At 45.2% G+C, this 14624-nt stretch overlaps 1 long non-coding RNA gene across 1 annotated transcript in view; it reads right to left on the reverse strand.

Annotated features, from left to right (window-relative positions):
* Positions 1-12208: 12208 nt before the first annotated feature.
* LOC105534362 overlaps positions 12209-14624 on the reverse strand; it is a 6029-nt gene continuing 3613 nt past the window's right edge. The window contains exon 2 of the long non-coding RNA XR_001005257.1: positions 12209-12840. This is a non-coding gene — a long non-coding RNA (uncharacterized LOC105534362). The remainder of the gene's footprint in view (positions 12841-14624) is intronic.

Below are 14624 nucleotides of genomic sequence, written 5' to 3' on the forward strand. Positions count from 1 at the left end.
TGGCAGAAGAGGGCCCAGCTTCATTCCAGAACCCAGGGGACCTATGCAGTGACTTGTCAGTCTCTATAGAATATCTCATCTGTCTTACCCACAGGAAATGCTATTGTATGTGTTAAAGCGGAAGCCCTAAGGGACAAGACAGCTTGAACTACTTCCTGAACCTTCTTTCTCTTTACTCCCTCCACTTTCCACATGGGCAGTCTTGGAGGTTAGCCAGTAATTGTAATATAGACGCATGCTGAAATATCCTGTATGTGTCCTTCAAAATGCACGGTCTGTCAAAGGTTATGTACTTTTTTGACATCGATGCTACAAAGTGTTACAACATTTCTCTCACTTCAGCGGAGCTACTCTGACATACCTGAGACCGCTGGCTCTCTGGAAAACTTTATCGCTGTGGTAGATTCCCAAGTATTTGTGAACATTTTCTGTCACCTTCTTTGACACTTGCTCCTTCTCCTCATCAGATTCATTTAGCAAAATGTTACTGACATACTGGGATGCTTGTGGGATGTGAAGATATTCCAGTTCTCTCCGATTTGTCCTATGATCAAAACAAGAGAGTTAGCATAACCGTGAGATGAGATCGTGACGGTGTATTGATGCTCCTGCCACGTGAGGGCAAATGGTTTCCGAGAATCTTTCCTGATAGAAATGCAGAAACATGATACACCAAGTCAACAGCCGCATCGGGGTGGCAGGGCCATATTGGTTTGTTTCAGTAAAGGTACCACACGTGGAGCCACAGCTACATAGCAGTAACCCCAAGGAATCTTGGGGTGTAACTGCAGTCGTTCCCCAAGATTCAACTGGTTTTTGCATCATATAAACAGGTCAGGCAGATAGGCATGTGCAATTATTCTTACCCTACAGGTTGTGCTAGCATCAGTCCCTAAAGTGTTCCCAGGTATGTGGTATTGCTTTTGGTTTATTATTTTGGTGGAGAGAATGTGGTTCTAGGGGCTCTCGCTTGGCTTTTTCTACCATGATAGTCTTCACTCCACAGTTCAATGTGGGGATCCCACCAGTTACTAAGCATAACCTACTTTCCATACATGTTCTGAGGCTGGGGAAATAAACACAGAATGTGCCTGTTATTCCATGGGGCTCACTGTAATATGGAGTCAAGCTGAGAATATCTGTGGCCCGCTTCCATAAGCCCACCTGTGGGAACATATTTTTAGCTTATCTGAGAATTAGCATTAGTTTAGGGCCAGAATATGATAATCGTCAGAAGACGCTCTGTCTTTTCTTTTGGTCACTAACCAGCCATTGCCACAAAGGGGTTTCAAATTCCATTTGTAAGGCTTGTGGTGGTGACGGTGGACAGGGGACAGGGGTGGATTCCCAGTATATTCCTTTGAGCACAAACATACATGAGGCCAAGAGAGGCAATAGATGGGTACCAGAGTGCATGTGGCGTAACCCAACATCTCAGCTATCAGCGTTCTCAGCCCTGCGCCTTTACTAGCCCAGCAAAGGGGTCTGACATTTCAGAGGGGGCTCCTTCTCCTCCCTGCACTGAAAAAAGTGTCTGGCAGCCCCATGCAGGTGCTTTGGACATTTATGAGAACAGGTGGACAAGGAGAGAGATGAACAGGACTAGAACAAGAAGAAGAAGAAGGAAAGAACATAGGGGGAGGAGCTATGTTCAGAATAAAGAACTGAGAAGAAGAAAGGACGGGGCAGGTAGAGGCTTAGAGGAGGCAGGGAAGCAGTAGAAAGAACGGGTGTTATTTCGCTTGTTTTAGAAAGTAGGAGAGAAACGAAAGGGAACAGTATCCCGGGGGAAAAGATAAAGGCTAATTTTGGAGTAGGTAAAAGGGGACGTGAGACACGTTGCTAGGTATTAGATGTTAGCCTGTCTCTAATAACCTTTGAGGCTTGCCAGTAAAAAGTGAAATTCCGTCTTAATTATTTTTTCTCCTGTTTGGACAATATTTTTAAAATTATCTGTGCTGGAGCTCTTGTGGTGCGAATCAAATGGATTGCGGCTTCAGTAGGGATCCATAAGCTCCTGACCCCAGACTCTCCTGGAGACAAGGCCTCTGCGCTGCAGGGGGGATGTCGGAGGCAGTCACCTTGCTGGGGGAGAGGCAGCTCAGCGTCACCAAGTGAATATTAGGATCAGAAAAAGGATGCTGCATTCCAGGGCCAAACGCTGCAGGCGTCTCTGTTATGCTCATGGTTTGTCTTCCCTCCACTTTTACTTGCCAAAGAACGGGGAGAGATACCTTTTTTCCCTTTCTCTGGGTTGATACAGAGAGAGCGACACTGACAGGCTCACCCTTCTGTAGAGCCTCGCATTGGCCACGAGGAGGCAGTGTTGTCTGCCGCTCGAACTTGGCTGCCCAGGTGAGAAGGTCTCACTGTGGGAACTGGACGGGAAGTCTGGGATTCCAGATTATTTTAAAAAAAGGGGGGGGTAAGAAAAGGGCCAGGGAACTAGGATCCCAGGTAAGCCCCTGTGGCAAGTGTGAAGACAGAGCAAGACAGAGACAAATGGAATAAGGGGTTTCTTGAAGAGTTCTGATGTGCAGGTTACCTCCAACACTAGTGAATTCCCATCTCCACTGGAATTTTAGCAGAGACGACATGATCCCCTGTCAGGCGGGTGTAGGAGGAAATCTACCTCAAGAGGCTGATTTACCAGGAAACGTCTGACGTTCAATGGCTTTGTTGAATGAGTTCCGTCGGGCAGGGGCCTCTTCATCTTTCTTCCAGCACCTGGTGTGTGTCCACCTTCCAAGAAGGTTTGTCAAGTGAATGATTTAATAAAGCTTCTGACCCTCGTGGAGATGGTATATTTGAAGGCACAGAGCCTAGGTCTTCCTATCAGTCCTGCAACCTTAGCTGGGTGTCCTTGAGAAATAATTTCTTCTGTCTGAGCCTCAACTCTCTGTGTCTAATATGCTGCACAGATATAAAATCTAATTCTCCTAAATGCTAGGCTGCAGGATATATGTTTTTGAAGGGATAAAACGGTTATGAATAAGAAATGCGGTTTATTCTTTTGCTATTTTAGACTTCTTAGGGTGAAGTAAATTTCATACGTGGAGGTTCTTAGAGACTTACCTAAGAAACTCCAAGGGGTCGGGGTGGGGAGTGGGTTAAAATAACTGTTGTCTGAGCAAGGGACACAAAACAGCTAGAGAGCCTGTCAACTTGACTTATGCCCTGGACGGCTGCCTTCATGGTTCCAGAGGAGATTCTCCTGCTGCCCTGTCGGAAGGACAGTAATATGGGTGGCTGCGTTGCTGTTGAACCTCCCAAATTCTCCCTGACGGGGCTCTGGCCATTGCAACGCTAGACTGTAAGAATCTTGGAGGCAGATCTTACGTTTCATCCAGACAGCAGCTCTTGCTCAATCTGCTCTGCAAATTCCTTGTACGCTTGACTAAGATTTTCCAGAGATGTGTCTTCTGGGTACAGACACCCTGACAACCTCTCCATATACGGTAAAATGTATGTGTTTGCATCACCAAACATGAATCTTATATTTTTGTTTAATCTGCATCTGTTCTTTCTCTGGGGGCCACTGTTTGAGTCACTCCATCCAAGTCAGAAGCACCGCCACATGCACCTGGAACTTTTGGACTCCACTTCATTTTCTACTCCACTGTGACTATTTTAATAACTTCATATCTTCATTTTATGAGGGGGGTCTGGAATGTTGGAATTGCTTCTAAGCCATTTTATTACCCTCTATTATGACTTTCCTCACTCCTCCAAAGTCCTGTGAGCTCACTGAAATATCTTGGTATGCCCAGTGTCTTTCATTGTGTGAGACCTAGAGCACTCAAATAAACGTTTGTGAAATAATTAGATATAGGAATGGCCTCTAAGCTCTGCAGCCAAGGATAAGATTGCCACCCATGAAAACCAACTCAGTCAGGGAAGCTTGCCGTTTGCTTTCTGGGAGACACATGCAAATGCCTACTTTAAGGAACACAGATATTTTTATGAGCACAGGCTTCCACGAAATCACCTCTTAATACGTGTAAAATTTTAATGAACGTAATCTCAGCCTTGTAGGTAGGCAGAGCAAATAGTACTTTTCTAAGGGTTTAGTTGCAAGATGAGAAAATTGAACCTTAGAGGGGTTAACTGATGGCCAGGGTCACGTAGCTAATACACTATTGTGTTGCGCAAGAAACTGCATCTCTCAGCTTTGACTGCGTTGCCCTTTCTCCATTGTGCCTCATGTCTCATGACTTGTGGAGTGAAAGACTGGTGGATACAGGCTCGTAGATGTTTATAATGTGTGTCTCTGACCTCTGCCTCAATAATGGTGCAGATGCTTTGAATTTGAGCTTAAGGAAGATAAGCGTTCACTGGTGACGTTAAGTGGTTTCAAATGCATTTTGAGATATTTAACCCAGACATGAATTACTGACAGGTAAATACAATGAATATGGAGAAACCTCTTCTCTGCCAGTGAATAACACATTGCTTTTGGGCAAGTAGGTAAATTCAAGGAGATTGTCTTTCCCAGCTACACTTAAAAAGTTTAGCACATGAATAATTGAGCAACTTCCTAGCACACTCAGTATTTATTTGTAAGCCTGCTCTGGGCAGAAAGAGAGAAAAAATATTTTGAAAGCAAGTTTTGCATTAGCTAGGAGTTTATTTGTTTGCCAGAAGATTACATAATTATATTTGCAAAGGAACATATGGGTATGTCTTACTAGTTTCTTGTTGATATATTGATGTAGTATATTAGACAGATTAGAAACGAGAAGGGTAAAAATCTGCCTCGTTGTGTACATGTGTGGGCTGCAGAAGATTAGAATACAACTTGCAGGATCTGTTTGCCCATCCATTATGATCATTATTGCACTCTTCATTCTTCTATTGTGGGTAGAATTTTTTTTTTTTTTTCCTGTTTCTTCTCTCCAGCAAGCCTGGCAGCGAGGCCAGCAGGGAACACAGAGCTTTACACAGAGTAGATGCTCAGTAACTGTTGCATGAATTTTTCTTTTTAAAATGCTTGCCACATCATCTTTATGAAATGTAAGTTCCGTGCATGTGAAGGAGCAGATAGTGCTGCATCTGTCCACAGTCTGAGGGCGGGTGATGGGGGAGGTGCTGCGGAGTCCCGCTCGTAGAAAGCTAGTACTGCCTGCTTCTGTTAGTTCTTGGGTCTAATGAGGAGCTAAGGTCGAACTTGTGTGAGGAGGAGACTGGTTCTGGTAATATTAATCAAAAGACAGAATTCTGGGCGAGTCAACACTGGCAGTCCGGGAAATGAACTCAGAATGTCTGATAAACAATGCGTCTTATTTAGGCCCGGAAGTCTCCCTGATTGTGCATTCATTTCTTCATTCGCTGAATGAATAGTTTTTAAACTCCTTTTATGTGCCGGGAACTGTTCTAGGTGTAGAAATACAGCCGGCAACAAAAGAAACAAAAATCTGTGCCCTCTGGGTCTTACGTTCCACTGGAGAAAATGGAACATAAACAATACCAGGAGGGGCCGGGCGCGGTGGCTCAAGCCTGTAATCCCAGCACTTTGGGAGGCCAAGACGGGCAGATCACGAGGTCAGGAGATCGAGACCATCCTGGCTAACCCGGTGAAACCCCGTTTCTACTAAAAAATACAAAAAACTAGCCGGGTGAGGTGGCGAGTGCCTGTGGTCCCAGCTACTCGGGAGGCTGAGGCAGGAGAATGGCGTGAACCCGGGAGGCGGAGCTTGCAGTGAGCCGAGATCCGGCCACTGCACTTCAGCCTGGGTGACAGAGCGAGACTCCGTCTCAAAAAAAAAAAACAAAACAAAACACACACACACACACACAAAACAATACCAGCAGCATGCGACATCATAAGAGTGGAGACTATAAAAAGTCAGTTTGGGAGGCTGAGGCTGGTGGAACACCTGAGGTCAGGAGATCGAGACCAGCCCGGTTAGCTTGGCGAAACCCTGTCTCTACTAAAAATACAAAAAATTAGCTGGGCATGGTGGTGGGTGGCTGTAATCCCAGCTACTTGGGAGGCTAAAGCAGGAGAATGGCGTGAACTTGGGAGGGGGAGCTTGCAGTGAGCCAAGATTGCACAACTGCACTCCAGCCTGGGCAACAGAGCAATACTCTGTCTCAAAAAAAAAAAAAAAAAAAAAAAAAGACTGTAAGATGCAGCTCGTTTCTCATGGACTGGAGACATTTGTGAAACAGGGGGATTCTGCAGTTACCTTTCCAGCTGGGAATTTGACATAACTAAGCCTTCCCAGGACTCTATTCCTCAGAGGAAGAAACAATCAGAATTGCTGCATATATTTAAACATTCATTATCAAAAATAAACCTGCTCCATTTAAATAGCTTTAACCCAGTGGAAGTTATTTGTTTCTCACAGGAGGGCATCAAAACAGAGATCTGGTGTTAACTCAGGGCTTTGCCAAGCAAATATAAACAACAAAGTTTGGACGTAAGAAAATGCTTGGCTATGCTCTGCTTTGCCAACATTTTCTTCCCTCTCCCTCTCATTTTGTATCTTTGTATTTATCATCCCCCCTCTCTTTCTCCCTGGTCACCCCCCATTATCTGTGTCTTGCATGCTATTGCTGCCTCATGGGTTTCCACCAGAAAAGTCAATGCTTGATTCATGGTGCAGGTGTTATTTCCAGTTAAGTAAATATTGGTGCATTTGCGTTTTCCCTCTATTCTGAATGGTCAGATTTTTTTAGAAGCATGGCAGACTGAGAGACAGAATAGGAGGCAGGTTTTCCTGTCAATCATGTTTTCTAAAATAAGTTTTGCTGATATTTATTCCTCTACCCTCCTTCCTGTTTTTGCCTTCTAAGTCCTCTCTGCATGTGTGTGGGGGGGAAGAGGGGACTGAATTATAGAGATGCATCAGTGTGCTTTCTTGCTCTAAGGCTGGACCATTTGGTTCAGGCACAGGCAGGGCTGTGGGGAGAGAAGAGGGGGTTTACTTTCCTGCCCTCCACCCTTGATTCCTGGTTCTAGAGGCATCCCTTGTCTCCATAGCTTCAGCCTTGGTGAGTGTCCCCTTTACTGCCCCAGCTCTTCCAGGATGCCCTGGTTCCTCTTCGTATTCCATTGGGCCTAGGAAGGCCCCCCCTTTTCATTGCTAATAGTTGCTGAGGGCTTCAACATCCTTGTGCCTATCCCCTATTGGAAATTCTCTCCAGAATTCCATTTGAACAGACCTCTTTTTCCTCTGGGTCCTGACAGATATTGTAAATCTATTGTAAATCTAAATAGATTTACAGCTATTATAAAACTATTTAAATAAAATGTTGATAAAAACTTACTATTTTGAAAAAAATCCCCACAATTTAAAGGAAAAAAACCATGAAGATATAATTTAGATACCATGTTTTCCTTAATCATCTTAAATTATTGCCTCCATGAACCCTATTTTTCTTCCAGCTTCAAGGGGTCACTTCTTTAAAATCACGCTTAGTTCTTCGATTTCAGGTTAGAAATCCTTCTCAAATGATCTCTTTGACCCGCAGGCATCTCAGCTTCAGAGTCAGCTGAGGAGAAAGACGCACGCCTGTAACAGTAGAAAGGGCAACTGGGGAAGGAGTCGGGGGTGGGGAGCAACAAACTTCCCCCTCGGGGAAAACATTACTGAGCAGCTGGCACTGAACGGCCTTGCAGGATGCCTAGGACGAGGGTGAGAAACAGCAGGTGTCTTTCACTTGTGACAATCTCAGCCGTCGTGCAACTGGAGAAAAGGCAGGTAGAGTTCAGGGTATTTGGGGAACATGAGTAGTGTGGTGAAATTGAAGCTGGGTGGGAGGGTGGGGGCAGCGGGCACGGCAGCTCAGGGAGGCTGAGGTCACCCCTCGCCATCGCCCAAATTCACAGCCTGCTATTAAGGCAATTTTCCAAAGGTTCTATTTCCCCCTTCTTTGAGAATGCTATTTACTCTTCCTTTCTTATTGAATGGGGTAAGAAGTGTTCTCTCTCTGTCAGTGTGAAAGCTGCTATTAAGAAAAAAATGATCTGAAGGAAATGATTTTCACCTTTTTTGTGGGAAAAAAAAAGGCATCAAGGTACCATTTAGGTATTTACCGTACAAAATCTACAATTTAGAAAAGATACATTTTGACCTTTTCTTATTTTAATTATTTGTCTTTTAAATTGTAGAGTTTGGATTACTCCTAAAAATGTAAATAATGATTACACTAAGTTAGATGATTCTGCCTTTCAGCACACACTCCTGCTTGAGTTTCCACATTAAGTTCTCATGCATCTATTTGCTTGAGGGTTGGAATAGATTTTAGGCAGAACATTTGAAGGCTCAAAAATGATTTCATTGCAACCTCTTTGTCTTCTGGCCTCCTCTGTTTATCTCATTTCTCCCTTCCCTTCCTTGCTTGTTTTCAGGTTCCTTTATTGCTTCTCTTCTACAAAATCCTCACCTTTCCACACACTTTTACCCCCAAGTAGGGCACCTGTCCTATGGGGCCCCCAGGAATGGAAAGACTTGAGCCCAGTGCCCTCCACTTGGCTTCACCAGCCTTTCCTAAGTGCGCCCTTGGCCAGGGATTTTCCCAGGATTATGGTGGCGCTGGAAATAGAAAAATGGGCAATGTAAGGGAAGATGCTATTCGCGCCAAGGCCTGAGCCCTGAGTGAAGAGATGGGAAAGATTTACAGTTGACTTTGAGTTTGTTAGCCTGAGAAATGGGAGCATGGAGGATCATTTGAGAGAAGGAGAGGTGAGAAGGATGAGGAGAGGAGAACTCAAGAGGATGGGAGGATGTTTGGAAAAACGTTGTGATAAAATGCATATGCTCATGGAAAATGGCATGATGGTTGTCCTATTAGCTTGAGTCAGCTGCATGTCTTGTGGGAATGAAAGAGGCAGCAGAAAAAGGGAGCCATCAAGGCCTGATTCCTGGGACCTGTGGGGAAGCCCAGTGGGGGTGCTGGTGACTTTAAAGTTCTAGTCCTTAGACGACAGAGAATGGTAGGAAATTGGTGAACGTAGGCTTTGTTCCAGAAATTATTCTAGAAAAATTGATGTAAATGCAAACTTTGATAATGGTACTGTATTAGTTCATTCTCATGCTGCTATTAAAGACATACCGAGCCTAGGTAATTTATAAAGGAAAGAGGTTTTCTTATTTCCACAGTTCAGCATGGCTGGGGAGGCCTCAGGAAATTAACAATCATGGCAGAAGGGGAAGCAAACATGTCCTTCTTCACATGGCAGCAGCAAGGAGAAGTGGTGAGCAAAAGTGGGAAAAGTTCCTCATGAGACCTCACTCACTGTCAGGAGAACAGCAGCATGGGGATAACCACCCTCATGATTCAACTACTCCCACTGGGTCCCTCCCACGACATGTGGGGATTGTGGGAACTACAGGGTGAGATTTGGGTGGTGACACAGCCAGATCATATCAGGTACCATGTGAACTATGTGAGTTCCATTTTACAGAGGAGAAAACTGATGCTCATAAGTATCTTGCCCAATGTCACATGGCTATCAAGTGTTAGAACTAGAATTTGAAAATAAATATGACAAACTGACAAGTTTCTACCCGTTTTAAGAAGCTATGTTGCTTACCTGCGAGGTCCTGGGCACTTGGTTGGAGACACATAGGGCCTCTTGGCATGGGTAGGCATGAGGTTTTGTCACTTTGCTCCTCCTGTCCCCACACCAACCACTCCCTCCCCAAGAAATATTTGTTCAGTGCCCATTACGGGCCAGACTCAGGAATGTGGCCATGAACCGGGAGTTCTCTGCCCTCACTAAACTTCCTTTTTAGGGAGGAGCTTCAAAATAAATGAGGTAAACAAACTAGATAATTTAAGACACGGTGAGTGCTCTGAAGAAAGTGCAAGGTGGAGACGCAGTACAGAGAGGAATCAGGTGAGTCACTTAGGATCGCTCAGAAAGGGCTTCCTGAGGGTGTGACTTTTGAACCAAGACCTCAGTGATGATTGAGACTCACTGATGGGAAGACTTGGGGAAGGGCTTCTCTAGGGAAGCTCGGGGGCAGGTTCTAGAAGGGAGGCAGGGCTGACTGGGCTTGGGGACATGCTGTGTGTGAGGAAGCGGTGGTTTTCTTCCTAACCTTTATAGGGTCCTACCTGTCTTGACTTTCACCAGCTTCTTACCTACAAACAACTGGATGGGTTCTATTTACCCTCTAGGGAGAAAAGATCATGCAAGCTGCTCTTTGCTATCATTTAGAATTTTAGACTTTTTCTTTATTACAGAGCACTGTGTTAACCAGGCTGGGGGTGGTGGACACAGAAACTCTGAAGTCACCAGGAAAACTTCACAGCAAGGCTCTGACTGTGACTGTTCCCTGCCTTCGTCTGGCAGAAAGGACTCTATGTAGCTGCCCCCATACTTGGCCAGACGTAAAGAGTTCTTTCTGCCCTCTGTGTCTGTCCTCGATCCTCCCTCTCGCTCGTCCTGGAAGGGGCTTCAGCTACATTGTGCCTCCTGCTGTGGTCTTTTTCCTTCTTCCTGCTTCCCAAGTTTACACCAGGCTACTTATTAACACAGGACCAGGTGTGTTATAAGCATCAGTGTGTATTGTGTGTGTGTGGATGAGCTTCAGTGGAGCACCTGAGAAAAACAAAAACCAACCTTGCAGATATTAACCACAATAGCTCCAGTCTGGGACTCCAGCAGACTGAGGCCTGAGCACACTCATTCTTTTTCAGTCAAGGAGCCAGGACGTTGCAGAGTGCTGTGAAAATGTCCTTTAGGTGTTCCAACACCTTATAAGAGCTTGCTTATTTCCCCAGTACAGAAATTCATGGTGATTATAAAAATTAGGAAAACACAGAAAAGTAGTTAAAGTAGCCGCTGGTAATTACAGTTAGTATTATGTTTACTTTTTAATAAAGTCAGATGAAATAATGAGATGGAATTACGTAAGAATATTAAAAGGTAAAGCATGGCAGAAATTAGTCTAACCATCATTTTATGGCTGTACAGTAATCCTATAAGGTGGATAAATCATAGTTTTTTAAACATCTACCCTACTGGTGTATATTTAAATTCTAGCCCATTTTTCCATTACTTTAAAAAAATGTAATAAGCAACTGTGTGCATTCTCACACAGCTCAATATTCTTAGTCTCTCAGCCCAGATTCAGATTATACCATTATTGAATGAAAAAGTATAAATATTTCTAATGCTCTTGATACCTATTGCCCAAGCAGGTTCTAGTTTCTGTGGGAGCCATAGACTGACTTGTGAGGTAGCCGCCTGGCCACCCTGGAGGGCCCTGCTCTAAGGTAGCTGCGTGCTACATTGTGCCTGTGTGGCTGATCATGTGGTCCCATGGTGGGCTGGGAGAGGTAAAGTAGAGAAATGGCGGTCAGGGAATAGAGGGACGGGCAAACTTGGGGATGTGGTAGGAAGCCCTTGTCCAGGAGAGTTCACATGGGTGAAGATATTGAGACACCTGAACAGAGGCACTGGAAGGCCAAGGCCCTTCAGCCTGGAGATTCTTCCCCCTGGGACCAGTCTGGACGAGGGTGTGGAATGCCTACACCTGTGAAGCCTGGTGAAATTCTTTTTTTTTTTGAGATGGAGTCTTGCTCTGTCACCTAAGCTGGAGTGCAGTGGCACAATCTCGGCTCACCGCAAGCTCTGCCTCCCGGGTTCAAGCGATTCTCCTGCCTCAGCCTCTTGAGGAGCTGGGATTACAGGCACCTGCCACCACGCCCGGCTAATTTTTGTATTTTAAGTAGAGACAGAATTTCACCATATTGGCCAGGCTGGTCTCGAACTCCTGACCTTGTGATCTGCCCGCCTTGGCCTCCGAAAGTGCTGGGTTGCAGGCGTGTTCCACTGCACCTGGCCAGAAGTTCATTTTTATTTGGAATATAAACTACAGTGAGCAAATTCATGTTTATTTGGTCTACTTGGAAACATTTGGGAAAGAAACTGCAGTGAGCATTTGCCTGCCTGTGGGGTCTCCTGTGCAGCCGTCTCCCACTTTCTCTGTGTGGGTGTTTCTGCAGGAAAGTGAATTAGGCTTCCTGCTGTGCCACCACAATTAGCTGGGTGTCTACCTCCATTGTTAGCATCCAATCAAGCAATAAGAAATGCTGATTGGGAACATGTCCTTCATCTGGAGAACTATGGTCTGAGCCTTTTCTTTCAAAGGAGGGTGGCGTGGACAGCATTTTCCCTTTGGTGATGAACTCTTGTTCCAGAAAGTGTAAAACCCACTCATGTCAACACTGAAAAACCAAACCCAGTATGTCAAGATAGCATAGATATTGATGTTACACTGCTTAGGGGAAACATTAATATTGTATGTGTCAACCTTGTAGGGCAAAGCTTTAGAGCTATTTGCTTATGAGCCCTGGAAATTAAAAGGGAGCAAAACTGGGGGACACTCTGTCCTCCTGTGGGAGAGTTTGGTCATTGTCACATCACCCAGGGGTATTTATTGAGGTCTGCATGTGTTCTGTTGCTTGCTCTGCAGAAGAAAAGGTACTGGGGTGATAGCAAAGGCACATGTACCCAGGGCCAGTGTTGGCTTTGATGGACGTCCACGTGGCGGTCAGCGTGTGTCACCAAGTGTCTTTGTTTCTTTCTCAACATTCCCTTTCTCCTACCTGTTCAGGGTTCCTGTCTCTGAATAAAAGCCCCAAGGGAACCATGACTTTTTTTTTTACTGCTCAGTTCAGGTAATATACAAGACTATAGTCATTTTTTATGGCCAACAGTGTGATTCAGAAATTCGAATGTGCATGCCAAGATGTTAATCAAAATTCTGAACTTCACTCTGAGGTAAATCTTCTACCCCTCCCCAGTATGGGTTTGTGGGGAGGGGATGTGAGTTTTGTCCTCTCTACTTTTCCCTGTTCTCCTCCTTCCACACTCAGGAGCTGAGAGAGAGGGGAGAGAAGGAGGAAGGCCTGAAGGTGTTGTAAGGCTCTCAATGACTCTCCGAGGCTGCAAAATCCTCTTTTGTCCTCTTGAGCCTACACTTTCTGAGACGTCTTCAGCCCTTTGGTGCAATCCAGTGAACCAGACCCCAAAGGATTCCACCCAGCTCCCTGTCTCCTATAAATACTCGCCCCTCATTCAGTGAACTCCAGGAGTGTTAAATGACCCGTCTACAACTGTACTCTGGCTCTGCTTCCCGAGTGCAACTGCAGGGGTGACCTTCAGCATCTGGGGTGGGGAGGAGTCCAACCCTAGTTCACGGTCTCTGCATGGATGGGGTACCCGGTCTCCTTGTCTCCCAGTTCCCAGGACCACCGGTGGAAGCCGTCCGCCCTCGAGCTCCTGCCACCTCACCTCCTGCCACCTCACCTCCGGCTCCTGCCCAGCTCTGTGGCTCTGGCAGCCCTGTCGATCTGTGCAGACCCCACAGAACCTCGTTTCAGGGCCTTGGTGCTGACTCTTCCCTGTGCTGGAAAAGCATTTCCCTCAGTTGCCCGCATGGCTAATCCTTTTCCTCCTATTTGTTCAAAAGTCACCCTTTTAGCAAGTCCTATTCTGGCCACCCTATTTAACTTTCTCCTGGGCTGCCTCCAGTCCTGTACCCCTGAGTCTGCTCTATTTTTTTCTACGGTGCTTATCACTTTCCAACCGACTGTGCAATTTAACCGTTTATTATATGTATGCTGCTATTGTACGTACCTGCTTCCATTAGTATGGAAGCTTGAGAGGGCAGGGGTGTTGGTCTGCACTGCTCACTGTTGGGTGCCAGGTGATCAGATGGATGACTCAAAACGTCAATGCTCAAGGAGGTTTTGCTGAGCATGCAAATGAAGCAGCAATCTCTCAAAATCGTCCTTTCTCTCTCATAACTCTTTCTATGCGTGAAGTCCTGGATACAGCCTTTTAAAATTTACATATTGTGATTTGGCTTCTCTCTTTATATGATTTCATATCTAATTCAGCTGTCTATTGGACAGTCAATTTAATAACCCTTTCAGTATTTTTCTTAGAAAATGGTGGAATTGTGTTACTACTTTTCATGATTTTCAGCATGTTTCATATTAAAAAATTAAAGTAGTCTTGGTGAGTTTATTTTCCCTGGGGCCTGGAAATGACAGAATTTACCAGGTGAGCCAAAGGGCCAAATAATGTGAAAGTCGCTGTCCAGTTGGACGGAATATTCATAGTGGGTGCCTCTCGTCCTCCTCCTCCATCCTGAGATCTTGTGCCCACCCACCTGCCCTGCGCACCTCTGCCATCATCACCACCCCCGTTGTCTGTGTTCAGAATGACTCGCCGTTCCCCACACACACCATGCACTTTAGTCTCTCTTCCTCCACACCTGCTGGGAAGCCTCCCGGGGAAGCTGCTCCTTTTGTAACCCTGCCGCTTTCTTTTCAGGACACAATTTTCTCACCGTCTCTTCCTGAATTCCTTTCTTCACTTCCACATGTTAGCTGTCACCCTCCTCTGGTCATCATCCTGCACCTGCCTGCATTACAGACTTTGTTACATTGCACACTGCACTGAACAATTCATATATCTATATAAAGTAATTCTATCCTATATCTATCATCTATCTATCATCTATCTATCATCTATCTATCTATCTATCTATCTATCTATCTATCTATCTATCTATCTATCTATCTAGCATCTATCCGATCCCCTTTCTCTTTCTATCATCTATTTACCTATCTATCTATCATCTAGCTATGTAATC

Source organism: Mandrillus leucophaeus, unplaced genomic scaffold, assembly GCF_000951045.1.
Source record: "Mandrillus leucophaeus isolate KB7577 unplaced genomic scaffold, Mleu.le_1.0 Scaffold134, whole genome shotgun sequence".
Classification (NCBI taxonomy): domain Eukaryota; kingdom Metazoa; phylum Chordata; class Mammalia; order Primates; family Cercopithecidae; genus Mandrillus; species Mandrillus leucophaeus.